Below are 15,493 nucleotides of genomic sequence, written 5' to 3'. Positions count from 1 at the left end.
AGTGATGATCGGTGTGTAGGGTGCAGAGTGATGATCGGTGTGTAGGGTGCAGAGTGATGATCGATGAGAGGGTGCAGAGTGATGATCGATGAGAGGGTGCAGAGTGATGATCGATGAGAGGGTGCAGAGTGATGATCGGTGTGTAGGGTGCAGAGTGATGATCGGTGTGTAGGGTGCAGAGTGATGATCGATGAGAGGGTGCAGAGTGATGATCGATGAGAGGGTGCAGAGTGATGATCGGAGTGTAGGGTGCAGAGTGATGATCGATGAGAGGGTGCAGAGTGATGATCGATGAGAGGGTGCAGAGTGATGATCGGTGAGAGGGTGCAGAGTGATGATCGATGAGAGGGTGCAGAGTGATGATCGGTGTGTAGGGTGCAGAGTGATGATCGGAGTGTAGGGTGCAGAGTGATGATCGGAGTGTAGGGTGCAGAGTGATGATCGATGAGAGGGTGCAGAGTGATGATCGATGAGAGGGTGCAGAGTGATGATCGATGAGAGGGTGCAGAGTGATGATCGGTGTGTAGGGTGCAGAGTGATGATCGGAGTGTAGGGTGCAGAGTGATGATCGGAATGTAGGGTGCAGAGTGATGATCGATGAGAGGGTGCAGAGTGATGATCGATGAGAGGGTGCAGAGTGATGATCGATGAGAGGGTGCAGAGTGATGATCGATGAGAGGGTGCAGAGTGATGATCGGAGTGTAGGGTGCAGAGTGATGATCGATGAGAGGGTGCCGGTTGCTCAGGACCAGGGACAGCACCTCTAGGACGTCTCCGGCACGCTGGCGGCTCTCACACACAGTGTATGGGGACATGGCTGTTCCTTCTCTCTATAGCAACAGATCGGAGTACACCGGATCCCAGCACACTGCGGAGAGTCCCCTGTGCCTCCATACAAACATCCCCACCTCCCCAGACCTGCTGTGCTGCCTCCCTCTACTTTCCGTTCACTTCCACACCCCTGGAACTCCCTACCTCCAGGGTCTTCATGTGAGAGGCGTGGCCCGTGCCCCCCCCGGTGCCCATGTAGCCCCCTCCCCGGTACCTGCTCTGCAGTGTCGTCCCCCCTCTGTGCGGAGCTCCTCTTCCCCGGCAGTACACGGATCTTCTTTTGTGCTCCAGCTTCCCAGCCACACGCTGAGACTACTAATGAACCCGGGAAGATGGATGGACACACCGCCTCCAGCGGCCGCCCGGCAACCTGACTGAGTAACGGAAAAGAATGCACCAGAGAGGGAGAGGGGGGAGGCTGTTACCATGGCGACGCCTGGCGGCCCCATCCTTCTCCTAGTGGAGGAACTGAGGGTGATCCCGACACCGGAGGGGTGTGTGTCCGGTGTGTCCGGCGTGTCCCCTCCATACATCACCATTTATATACATATCATGGGATCTGTGCCCTGAGCATCTGCCTGTGGTCATGTGAACAGATCTCCGGCGCCGTGTAATGAGGGAGGAGGTGAGAACACTCATTCATTTCCAGTAATCGTGAATAGGGAATGCCAGTCACCATACACGGTACAATCTGACTGTACAATCAGCATAAGATTTACCATAACCTGTAATATGAAGAGCTACCTACTCTGGACACTCTGCCTGTACCAAACCAAGCAGGTCCTTCACTACATACAGCTCTAATAGTGGCCATAGAAGCTTTGATAAATGATCAATATCTTCTCCGATCAATCTCTATTTCCTGCTGAGAATAATCAGTCTATTGATGGCCATACACACTATGATAAAAGAAGGATTTCTTTCCCAATCAATCTCTTCAAATGGGAATAATCAAGCTATTAGTGGACAGGAGAGGACTGACAACTCATGGGGCCCCTGGGCAATAGGGGATCATGGGGCCCCAGTGTCCTTGCCCAAACTCAAAAAAGCCTATGAAAAAGGTACCAGGGGCATCTCATGGGGCCCCCTACTGACCCCGGGCCCTCAGGCAGTGCCAGAGTTTCCAAATGGTCAGTCCGCCCCTGTTAATGGACATACATGCTTCGATAAATTATATGTTTTTTTTCCAATCAATGTTTTCCTATAGGAAAGATCAATCAATTGGTGGCCATACACGTATTGGTAAATGTTCAATTTCTTTTCCAAATGATATCTTTTGATGAGAATAGTCTATTGGTGGCCATACAGGTTTCAATAAATGATAAATTTCTTTTCTGATCGACCTCCTCCAGTAGGAATAATCAGTCTATTGGTGGACATATACACTTCAATAAACTATCAATTTTGTTTCCAATTAATCTCCCATCTGATGGGAATAATCAATCTGTTGGCGAACATACAAGATTTGATGAAATATTACTTTTTTTTCCCAATCAATCTCTTATGATAGGAATAATTATTCTATTGGTGGCCATACACACTCGGAATAATGATCAATTTCTTTTCCAATTAATCTCTTTCAATGGGAATAATCTATTGGCGGCCTTACATACTTTAATAAATGCTCAATTTCTTTTCAGATCGATATCTTCTGAAATAAATAATCTATTGGTGGCCATACACACTTTGATAAAAGAACAATTTGATCTCCCAATGGGAGACGTTACAGTGGGAATAATCAGTCTGTTAGTGGCCATACACACTTACATAAATGATTGTTTTGGGGTTTTTTTCAATCAATCTCTTCTAACAGGAATAATCAATCTATTGCTGGCCGTACATGCTTCGATAAATGCTGGATTTTGTTTTCTGATCAATATTTTCCAATACGAATAATCAGTCTATTGGTGGCCATACAGGCTTCAATAAATGATTGATTTATTTTCTGATCAACCTCTTCCAATAGGAATAATCAATCTATTGGTGGACATGCACACTTCAATAAATAAATAAATTATTTTTTTTCCAAATGATCTCTTCTGATAGGAAAAATGAATCTATTATTAGCCATACACACTCTGATAAATGATCAGTTTCTTTTCCAATAAATCTATCTATTGGTGGCCTTACATGCTCCAATAAATGCTCAGTTTCTTCCCTCTTCTGGTGGGAATAAACAATCTATTGCAGATTATACACGCTTCAATAAATGATCAATTCTCTTCCAATCAATTTCCTCCAATGGACATAATCAATCTATTAGTGGCCACACAAGCTTTAATAAATGATCGATTTCTTTTCCAATCAATCTCTTCTGATAAAAATAATCAATCTGTTGGTGGCCATACACGCCTAAATAAATGATCAATTACTTTTCTGATCAATCTCTTCCAATAGTAATAATCAGTCAATTGATACCAGACATCCTTTAATAAATTATCAATTTCTTTTCCGATCAATATCTTCCGGTTGGAGTAATCTATTTATTAACAACTGTACACGCTTCAATAAATGATCAATATCTTTTTCAATTATTCACTTTCATTTGGAATAATCATTCTATTGGTGGTCACACATGCTTTGATAAATGATCAATTTCTTTTCTGATTGATCTCCACTGATAGGAATAATCAGTCTATTCATGCCCATACACGCATTGATAAATAATTGATTTTTTTTCCGAAGGGAATAAACAATATATTGGTGGCCATCTACACTTCAATAAATGATCAATTTCTTTTCTGATCGATCCCTTCCAAGGTGAATAATTAATCTATTGATCGCCATACATACTTTGATAAATTATTGGGGGTTTTTTCTGATTGATCTCTTCCAATAGAAATAATCAATCTATTGGAGATTATACATGCCTTGATAAATAATCGATTTTGAACGATCAATCTCTTTTTTGATCTGATAGGAAAAATCAATCTATCGGTGGCCATAAACTCTTCTATAAATGATCAATTTATTTTCTGATTTCTTTGGATTGGAATAATTGATCTGTAATGACATATCATTCAATTGATATGCCACACCCAGGAAAGTGAATTTCAATGGATAATTATGATGCATTTGTAACCTAGTCAGTCTTTCATTATCAATCGCAGCTCTGTTTCCACCATGTCATCTCATGATCGGATTTGATCATTTTGATTGAACTGCACTTTAATCAGATTTTTAAAAAAAACAATTGAAGTGTGTATGGCCACCATATACTTGACAACCCATTCAATATGTCACACACAGGGAATGGATTTCAATCAATATCTAAGATACAATGTTAAGTTATTGATTGCATCTCTGTTTCCATCATGAAATCTCATTATCCAATCAATAGAATTAAGATTGTATTTATGATCAAAGTATATCAGTGCTACTGATCAATCAATAGTTCAATAGTTTTCCATCCTAGCCAATTGAGTTTAATCGAATCTGATCTAGTGCAGAGTTCACAGACCAGGAGTACATACTGCAGAGTTCACAGGTCAGAGGAACATAGTGCAGAGTTCACAGGCCAGGAGTACATAGTGTAGAGTTCACAGGTCAGGAGTACATACTGCAGAGTTCACAGGTCAGGAGTACATAGTGCAGAGTTCACAGGTCAGGAGTACATAGTGCAGAGTTCACAGGTCAGGAGTACATAGTGCAGAGTTAACAGGTCAGGAGTACATAGTGCAGAGTTCACAGACCAGGAGTACATAGTACAGAGTTCACAGGTCAGGAGTACATAGTGCAGAGTTCACAGACCAGGAGTACATAGTACAGAGTTCACAGGTCAGGAGTACATAGTGCAGAGTTCACAGGTCAGAGGAACATAGTGCAGAGTTCACAGGCCAGGAGTACATAGTGCAGAGTTCACAGGTCAGAGGTACATAGTACAGAGTTCACAGGTCAGAAGTACATAGTGCAGAGTTCACAGGTCAGGAGTACATACTGCAGAGTTCACAGGTCAGAGGAACATAGTGCAGAGTTCACAGGCCAGGAGTACATAGTGCAGAGTTCACAGGTCAGGAGTACATAGTGCAGACTTCACAGGTCAGGAGTACATAGTGCAGAGTTCACAGGCCAGGAGTACATAGTGCAGAGTTCACAGGTCAGAGGAACATAGTACAGAGTTCACAGGCCAGGAGTACATAGTGCAGAGTTCACAGGTCAGAGGTACATAGTACAGAGTTCACAGGTCAGAAGTACATAGTGCAGAGTTCACAGGTCAGGAGTACATAGTGCCGAGTTCACAGGTCAGAGGTACATAGTGCAGAGTTCACAGGTCAGAGGTACATAGTACAGAGTTCACAGGCCAGGAGTACATAGTGCAGAGTTACACGTCAGGAGTACATAGTGCAGAGTTACAGGCCAGGAGTACATAGTGCAGAGTTACAGGTCAGAGGAACATAGTACAGAGTTCACAGGTCAGGAGTACATAGTGCAGAGTTCACAGGCCAGGAATACATAGTGCAGAGTTACAGGTCAGAGGAACATAGTACAGAGTTCACAGGTCAGGAGTACATAGTGCAGAGTTCACAGGTCTGGAGTACATAGTGCAGAGTTCACAGGTCAGGAGTACATAGTGCAGAGTTCACAGGTCAGAGGTACATAGTACAGAGTTCCCAGGTCAGGGGTACATAGTGCAGAGTTCACAGGTCAGGAGTACATAGTGCAGAGTTCACAGGTCAGGAGTACATAGTGCAGAGTTCACAGGTCAGAGGTACATAGTACAGAGTTCACAGGTCAGGGGTACATAGTGCAGAGTTCACAGGTCAGGAGTACATAGTGCAGAGTTCACAGGTCAGGAGTACATAGTGCAGAGTTCACAGGTCAGGAGTACATAGTGCAGAGTTACAGGTCAGAGGTACATAGTACAGAGTTCACAGGTCAGGAGTACATAGTGCAGAGTTCACAGGTCAGAGGTACATAGTGCAGAGTTCACAGGTCAGGGGTACATAGTGCAGAGTTCACAGGTCAGGAGTACATAGTGCAGAGTTACAGGTCAGAGGTACATAGTGCAGAGTTACAGGTCAGAGGTACAGAGTTCACAGGTCAGGAGTACATAGTGCAGAGTTACAGGTCAGAGGTACATAGTACAGAGTTCACAGGTCAGGAGTTCACAGGTCAGGAGTACATAGTGCAGAGTTCACAGGTCAGGAGTACATAGTGCAGAGTTCACAGGTCAGGAGTATATAGTGCAGAGTTCACAGGTCAGGAGTACATAGTGCAGAGTTCACAGGTCAGGAGTACATAGTGCATAGTTACAGGTCAGAGGTACATAGTACAGAGTTCACAGGTCAGGAGTACATAGTGCAGAGTTCACAGGTCAGAGGTACATAGTTCACAGGTCAGGAGTACATAGTGCAGAGTTCACAGGTCAGGAGTACATAGTGCAGAGTTCACAGGCCAGGAGTACATAGTGCAGAGTTCATAGATCAGAGATATATAGTGCAGAGTTACAGGTCAGAGGTACATAGTGCAGAGTTCACAGGTCAGAGGTACATAGTGGCTGCTAACATGTATGGCTCAGTGTAGACCTGACATGTCCCCTGTGCCCAGCTGCCAGTATCCCCTTTTCATCTTTAAATTGCTGCGTTCCCAATGAGTAGCCTTGCAGTATCTTACCTGCCTGTTCTAATGCACCGCTGTTTTCACCAATCTGCCACTCATACTTATCCCGATTCCTTGTATGTGATGAAAAAATGGGATGGATGTGAGGGGTGGATTGCAGGAGTCAGTGTAGCTGTGCAGCACAGTTGCTTCAGTGTGCAGCTCTTCTTTGGGGAGAAGTTGTTCTGACGGGGCTAGCACTGTTGGGACACGATCTTCCCATCACTCTCTTGCAATCGATGGGTAGATCACGATCGACAAGTTGCCAACTCCCCTTTTTTCTTTCCCCCAGCAGCTATGTAAAAAGATTTGTAAGAAGGTGAGGGGAGTGGCGGAGGAGCTGGACCAGCACAGAAAGGGATTGTAAACTCCCAGTGGAGGGGAAGGCCATGAGTGAGGGGGCTGTGCTAGGGAATTGACTGAAGAAATCAAATTTGCTAGCAAACTACGAGGCACATTGCAAGTGAATACAAAAATATTTATGGTAAGGAAAATAACTGCAAGTATTTTGATTTTTTTTGTGCTTTTATCTGCAATTTTTCAGTTGGTGACAGGGTGCCTTTATGTGTCTACATGTCTGGTGTAGTTGATACATATGATAAGATACTGTATAATTAGATAGGACAATTGAATTATACAATAGTTTACAAAGAAGGATATCCAAAACTCAACTGCGCTATAAAAAGGTGTCTAAAATCCATATGTCAGCCAGCTCATCGGACAGCATTTAGTACAAGGACACCATGATTGCACCGTGGTTTTCTCCATACTCACCAATCAATTCAGTAATGGACCTGTTAATCTACGGGCATATTTATAACCCCGATTCTCCTGCCTTCACCAGCCACCACTCTATTACCAGCGCAGGTGAGTACCAGTGAATGCAAATGAGCATGTTGGGCTCAAAATCCTAATTTTGGGCATATCCGATGTCCAGCCCATGTTTATTCTGCCAATAAGCAAAGTGGGACCTTCATTAGAAGCAAATATTTTAATTGATTTGTTACAACTTATAAAAGATAATAAAATAAAATTAGCAACATATTTCAAAGTTAAAATGATTTTTCCTAAATATAAAGTGCATCATAGAAATTCAAGGATAAAAAATAACCGTGTATAGTTTACATTGATATCTATTGATTTATCTTGGACCACACATTTCATGCATCAGGAATATCGATTCAGAGCACTCTAATGCAGAAGTGTCATTCACAAGTCACGACCCTTCTTTAGAAATCTCTGGCTAGTAATAATACATTCAGTTTTGGATGTGGGACTTTTTCTGGAAATTTTATGCTGAAGATTTAATGTGCTTTCAGTGAAAGAGGAGAAGTCTTCCATGGTGTCCTTGTTAAAATGTGATAGGGTCAAATAAATAACAAATTCAGGAGTCAGTCAGTCCAATGGAGGACCTGTTTAAAAATTCAGGAGGCAGCCAATCAGTCAGGTATATCTTTGCACTTGCCCGGGCTGTGTAATGACATCGTCCAGGGGAACAGTTCCTCAACAGCATGAATGTAGAAAGTGGATTCAGCCTGGAAGACTGGTTAATATGGTACATTTATCAATTAAATGTGTGTTAATTTTTTTGTACCTCACAAAGCCCCACCAGCAGAACCTGGAAGAGCCAGGGGGCCCCTCGATGACATCACAGGTAAGATGGCAACATAGGACATAGTGATGTCTGTTGACAGAAGGATGTCTGTGAGAACATACTGGATCACTATGGTGACACTGTACTGCTAGGGTGACAGTATGTTAAAAAAAACATAAATAATAATATAAAAAAATAAAATATGTAAAAAACATTTTGTAAAATTATAATTTTTGGTAATAAAATAATTTGGGCTATTTCTTTTTATTAAAAGATAGATGAATATATTTTGGCCAAGATTTATGAAGAAAGATTATTTATTTGCAAAATTTTAAAAGAAAAATACTTTTTTTTTCAAAAATTTTGGACTTTTTCATTAACATAGCAAAAAAAAAAATCTCTGTGGTGAATAAATACCACCAAAATAAAGCTTTATCTGTCTCAAAAAAATGGTAAAAAATTCATATGGTACAGTGTTGCATGACCGCGCAATTGTCATTCAAAGTGTGATAGCACTGAAAGCTGAAAATTGCCCTGGACAGGAAGGGGGTAAAAGTGTCTGGACAGGAAGTGGTTAAAAAACCCCATAAATAATAATATAAAAAAATAAAATAAAAATGTAAAAAAAAAATTGTAAAATTATAATTTTTGGTTATAAACTAATTTGGGTTATTTCTTTTTATTAAAAGATAGATGAATATATTTTGGCCAAGATTTATGAAGAAAGATTATTTATTTGCAAAATTTTAAAAGAAAAACACTTTTTTTTCAAACTTTTTCATTTATATAGCAAAAAAATAAAAATCTCAGTGGTGAATAAATACCACCAAAATAAAGTTTTATCTGTCTCAAAAAAATGCTAAACAATTCATATGGGTACAGTGTTGCATGACCGCGCAATTGTCAAAGTGTGATAGCACTGAAAGCTGAAAATTGGCCTGGAAGAGGGTGAAAGTGTCCGGACTTGAAGTAGTTAAAGAATAATATGTGCCACCACTGCTCCTTTGTGGTCTTAGACTGCTTTTCTTTCTCCTCCAGACTAATGTAAGTGCCACTACTCTTGCTGATTGCCACAGACGACTGATATACTTCACAGGGAAAAAAGAGTTATGGTTGTTGAGAAAGCTGAAGGCGGTGTACGCAGGGGGACTGACATATAGGAGTAAGAGCTTGTGTGTCCTGCCAGTGGTCAAAAGGGGAACATAGATTAAAGTGGAACTAAACTTGTAACACAAACATTGACCAAAAGGTATAGTTTTTTTGTACAGAAAAGCATTTGAAGTTTCTTCTGCTAAAAAGCTCTTATTCTTATGGTAAATGTTTGCTGTCAGCAGCTGGCCTACATTGTTGCTTATTTCTATGCACTAGTTTTGAATACGCAGTATGACTGTTCATTTGTTGTTGCAACCAACAGCCACTGATGGCTAAACTTTTCTATAATGGGTATGAATCTCTGTCAGCTTAAAACAGCTCTCAGTGATTGCTCTATACCAGTGTTTCGTTAACTATGGGTTTCACTGTCACAGATGTGTTTTGGATGGGTCACCATTGTATTCAAGCACAAAATTAGCCACTACTTAGGCTATACTATTTGTGAGATGAAGAGGAGAAGAGACCTGGTTCTGGTTGGAAATGTCTAATACTACAAAAAGCAAACAAGATTTACATTTTCTTGGCTTTACTAAAAATTACAGAAATGGAGAACACCCTAAATGTGTTATTTGTGGAGAAGATCTCAGTTACATTATACAAGCTAAAATGTGCAGCCAAAACATCCCGAGGCATGGGTACAATCCCAGGGAATTCTTTAATAGCTTGGCAGAAAGCTTAGGTTTTCAACCAGTGAAGGGCAGCCCATTTGAGGCAGAATCAGCCTGTGACACGGTAGCTGTAGGTAGCTAGCATTGTACCAGTACCAGTTTAGGCAACATTCTGCAGCAGGGGTGTATTTACTACAAGGCAAACAAGGCATTTGCCTAGGGAGGCATTTTTTTAGGGGGGCAGCACTGCCCCTGGAAGAAGGGACATATGCGGCATGGGACCAGGTGGGATCCGAGAGAGGTTGCGGGCTGCTTGATGGTGTATGCAGAGCCCGATTGTCGCTCCTGGGGATGTCCAGAGCTGTGAAGATAAGTGTCTTTCTCTCTTTCACCGGGGTGTGTGTGTGTTAGTGGAAGGCTCTCTCGGATGGGGGCTGGTGTTGGTCGGTGTCAGGCTTTCTCCACCAGGAGGAGGGGGGGAGCGTTCGATTTTTGCGTTGCCTAGGGCAGCACAAAACCTAAATACCCCACTGTTCTGCAGTGGTTCTCATGTGAAGTTCTTTCCCTGTGCACATGATATGGCTTTTTGGATCACAGTACAGTAACAATTTTCTTTTTTGGGGTCCTCAGATTAATACATTTTAAAACCCGTGCTCTATACCCAAGTTCACAGCATCCTGGGATCTGTACCATGGCAAACATGTCAAGAACTGGAGGAATAAGAAATCTATTTTCAGAATATAGTCCCAGGAATTTTAGACAGTTAAAGGTCTGAGGCTATTTAAAGCCTAACTGTAGTTAAAATTAAGAAAAACAAAAACTGAAAAGGGACATGACTTACAGTTAGTAGAATGTGTCCCTTGTGCTGATTCCTCTTCTGTTAGTGGAACTGGAAATACTTCTTCATCCATTCCTCCCAAATCCCCAGCCGTTCCCCCCCCCCCCCCCCCAACCCCCGTAGCAGCAGTCTTATGCCTAGTACACATGATGAAAGTATCGGACAAATGACCGTCCATTTTTATTTTTTTTTGCATGCTAGTCTCATATCAAAAAGGAATAGGTCACTAAAGAATTGAAAACTCTCATAAGACAGAATACAACTTCGGAAGTGATGTAATATATTGTATTGTAATGTATTTTTTCATTTCCAAGCAAGCGTGGTATTGGTCATTTGATTTTTTTCATACAAACACTATAGTAATTACACAAATATCGTTCGATCTATTATCTTACCAGGAAAACCGCTTTGTTTGTCCTTTCAGTCATGATCGGATCTGAAAAGCTGAGTAAAAGTGATCAGATTATATTGGACGATTGCTCCAATCATGTTTTTTTGTCCCATTTTCTCATCGTGTGTTCTAGGCATTACAGTGCAGTGGAGGTTAATATATCTAAAGAGTTGTCACAGGCTCTCCTCAAGAGCCTCATCAATGAACTCTAGCATTGCCTCTGAATGCAGGCAGCGTGAGTAGCACAAATATTATTAGAAGGCATGCATGTACAGGGTGTCAGAAAAACAACTGGATGAGCTCACAAAAGCTTGGAGTAAGCATTATGTTAAGCTTCCCCAGCATGTAAAGTTCCTATTATATGTTATCAGGGTCATTATCCTACTCTGAGGATATTTTCATTGTTTTCACACATTCATATGTTCCCCTGGACTCTGGAAATTGAGAGTCTTTTTCTGCTCTTGATTTTGGAACTAAAATTATATTTTTGTAGAGCTGTTTCCATTTCAGTTGCATTTTGCATTTGAACTCAAAGGATAACGGTTAGGTGATAAACAATAATGGTGATAGCTGGTGTCTATGGAAAAATGATATTGAAATGCTAATCCTGTAGAAGAAAATCACCGAGTGGTTGTTTTGAAGAATGTTTTGCTTTATGTAGCAGTGGGGAAAATGTGGACGTTTCATTCTGCCATTTCATTTCTGCAGTGTGGCTTCCAAGTGCTATTCAAAGCCAATGCAGAATCATGTTTGAGGAATGAGGAGGAAATACATTTTTTTTCTTCATAACAACTGCTACATTGGGTGTTCTCCATATCTAAATGTATTATATTGCAGCTAATCAGTTCAGTGGTGATCGTTGTAGTTCCCTATTCTAGGCATTTTTCTTTATTTTCACCTGTTAGTAAGTGTATTATTTTTCAACTTCCTTTAATAGTCCAAGTCCAAGTTGTCCGACAGGAGTGTCAGTTAAAGTGCTGAGACAAATCATGTCACATTGACGGTAGTGCTTACAATGGTTAGCTTTTATTCATCTAGTTAAAAACGTTATCCCTCACCCCCTCCAAAAGAAAAGTCCATCTAAATCTACTAGTCTATATTAAGCAAGGAATAGATGATATCATTTTCTTTTCTGCAATCACTGACTGCAGCGATGAGGGAATCCCTCCTGCAGCACTACAATGATCACTGCTAGGGGCTATAGCCACTGGTGGTAATTGCATGCAGAATAATAAAAAATATATTGTTGCAAGTAAAGAGAATTTGACATGTATAGTGTACCTAATGTCTGTGCCCCCTTGATAGAAGGGGCCCCCCTCTATAAAAAATAACATAAAACCATATAAATATTATATAAAATAATAACAAATAAATTATAATAAAATAATATAAAATACATCATAATAAAAAATTATTATCTTTTATTAAATGTATCTTGGCGAAGTAACATTTTGCCTGCCATCTGGATTGGTATAATGTGTCATTTCTAAAAACTAACTTTGGTAGCTCAAGAGAACCACACATAGTGCGCTTACACTCTTAAGGAACGTGGCCTACGACTGCATGTGTGCGTGTACGTGTGAAAATGTGTGACTGTTATTGAGAATGTAAATCAACTCTGTGTGTGAGGGGCCCCCTGAACCTGCATTGTCCCTGGCCCTATCTTAATGTAATTAGTAGGCATTGAGTAAATGTACAAAAGATGAATAAACATACATTTGAACTTAAACTCCAAGCTCTCCATGTTGCTCTGGGTACTAAACATTTTAGATGTGTTTTACATACATTACTGTTAAATTCTAGCAGCAGGACTTTTTCTAAAGCACTGTACCCACAATACTTTATTTTTTACTGTATAGCCAATCTTTTTTGTTGCCCATGTATTATTATGATTGCCAGTTTGTTGCCTGTACATTATAGTTTTTTACAGTTTGTTGCCAGTGTATTGTTATGATTGCTGGTTTGTTGCCTGTATATTCTCACTATTGCCAGTTCATTGCCCCCATATTTTTATGATTGCTATTTTTGTTTTTTACTTGTATATTGTCACCATTGTCAGCTTGTTGCCCATGTATTGTAATAAATGCCAGTCTGTTGTCTGTATACTGTCACCATTGCCATTTTGTTGCTCGTGTATTGCTATGATTGCCTATTTGTGTCCTGTATACAGTTTCCATTGACAGTTTGTTGCTAGTATATGGTCACCATTGCCAGTTTGTTGCCTGTATTTTGTCACCATTGCCAGATGGTTGCCCATGTATTGCTAAGATTTCCTGTTTGTTGCTTGTATACTATTATCATTGCTAGTTTGTTATCTGTGTATTACCACCATTGCCCATATGTTGTAAACTTTGCCCTATTTGCATCTGTGTATTGCAACCATCCTCACAAGCCTCTCACTATCTATTCTCATTTCTAAAAACGTTGCCATGTCTTTAACTTGATGCAATCACAATCCCCCCCCTTAACTGCAATATTTGGGGCTCACAGAAAAATATAAGAATTCCCCGCTATACTGATGACAGTGGTGCCCCTGCATTTGTAATTCCATTTTATTAATATACCAACAAGAGCAGATTATTATTTAAGTGAATAAGCAGGTATAGGAAAGTGAAATTAGATTTTTTTACATTTTTAATTTTGGATTAGTGTTCTTTAACAGAAAGACACAGGCATTGAAGCCTACCTTTTTCAGCCATTCATCCAAATGATGTGTAATATTTAGAATATTTGAGATGCTAAGAGCATTTCATGAAGCTCTTTGCTGCCTCACTACGTGAAATAATGAGACAAGAGGGTGAGCATGCTGTACATTAGAGAGCAATTTGCTTTATGCCTTGGAGCCAGCAATGCTTTGTGCAAAAGATAGAAAGGACAGTAACCAAGGTTCCCATAATGCAAAGCCTTCCACTGATCAATACTCATGTGAAATACTCTAGGAGATTTAATTTATTGGTTGATGTATAATCTGTTCTCCAGAGAATAAAAATCACAGTTTTTTCCTCCATGGTGATGTCAATAACCTTTTGCCATTTTTCTAAGGCACTTGCAGGAAATTATTAAAGGCAAATAGTTGTAATATTGACCTGCAGCTTGCAAAAACAATTCTGCATTTTGGTACATCCCAACAAAAATAATAAGACCCTTTTCCTTCCTTGTCATGTGTATAAATCAAGATTTTCACTATTAACTTTGTATATTTACTAACATTAAAAGAGTTTAATTCCCTTGCATTCACTACTATGTACTTCTTGAATCACTGAGGTGCATTTATTTAAAACATTCCGTTACTGAGCCCTATTCATCCATTTATAAATAGTGAAAGTTTTAACTTGCATTGACTGCGTTATTAACACTCAATATTGTTTTTTTCTGATGTTTTTTTTTCCATTTAAACTTGAATGTGAACTTTTTAAAATTTTTTGCACAAGCTGATAAAGTGTTTGTAAATTTCAACAGTAAATGTATCTTCTTTACTCGCTTATGGACTGTTAGGCCCGTTTCAGTCCGTTTTTCAGGCGGACCCTACCGGACCCTTGAGTCTTCTCTATGGGTATGTAAACTAGCTTGTGTCCGTTTACACTTGGCTACTTGCGATCCGGAAAAAACATGGACCTATAAAACATACATTTAAGAGCGTTGTCAAATATAATGTATAACCAAAGCAAAAAACAAAAACAAATTAACATTTATCATATATATAATACATGAAATAAAGTCCTTATTGACAAACTTATTGCTAAAACAGTGCACACGCTGCTACCATTTAAGCTTTGTGATTGATGCTCTGTGCTCCCCACCAGTGGTTACACTCACTCACCAGCTGTTGTGGACTCTTAGAATTAAACAAGAGTCTATCTCGCTTTGGTGGGGCAAGTCTGGGTCTGCTGAATCTTGTAGTGTCTACAACAGCTGGTGAGTGATTGGGACCACTGGTGGGGAGCACAGAGCATCAATCACAAAGTTTAAACGAAAGCAGCACGTGAACTATTTTAGCAATAAGTTTGACACTAAAGACTTTATTTCATGTATTATATATATGATATATATTAATTTGTTTTTGTTTTTGCTTTGGTTATACATTATATTTGGCAGTGCTCTTAAATGTATGTTGTATAGTTAATGAGGGTCATACCCTTTATAGGAGCAGCAGCCCTTGTATTTATTTTAATAGTAGAGCATATCCCATTGTTTACTGGGATACACACATCTGTTGTTTTTTGTTTCTCATGGATTATCTGTCCTGAGTGCAGGTTAATAATAATATAATTAGCATAAAAACCTGTCATCCTGCAGCTCCACTCAGCTCAGCAGGGAATCAGTGGACAGATCTCCTGCTGAGCAAAACCAGATGCGGTCAGTGTGAAAGGGGCCTAGATATACCATTGAAAACATTTTGATTCATCTGTTTGACAAGTGCAAAAAAAAAAAAGCTCATCCAGACAGAAATCTTGTGAGCTGATAGCTTTTTGTACTTCTTG

At 40.1% G+C, this 15,493-nt stretch overlaps 1 protein-coding gene across 2 annotated transcripts in view; it reads right to left on the bottom strand.

The window, feature by feature from the left end:
- APBA2 (amyloid beta precursor protein binding family A member 2) overlaps window positions 1-1,388 on the bottom strand; it is a 507,206-nt gene extending 505,818 nt beyond the window's left edge. Inside the window, exon 1 of one of the 2 annotated variants that reach the window (XM_089652450.1) lies at window positions 1,046-1,388. The gene's annotated coding sequence lies outside the window, so the exon portion shown is untranslated. The remainder of the gene's footprint in view (window positions 1-1,045) is intronic. The other variant, XM_089652449.1, reaches the window with a different exon arrangement.
- Window positions 1,389-15,493: the final 14,105 nt, after the last annotated feature.

This window comes from Staurois parvus, unplaced genomic scaffold, assembly GCF_062004578.1.
Source record: "Staurois parvus isolate SC_StPar_1 unplaced genomic scaffold, SC_StPar_1.0 ptg000682l, whole genome shotgun sequence".
Lineage (NCBI taxonomy): Eukaryota > Metazoa > Chordata > Amphibia > Anura > Ranidae > Staurois > Staurois parvus.
This window is presented reverse-complemented; position numbering and strand designations above follow the sequence as displayed.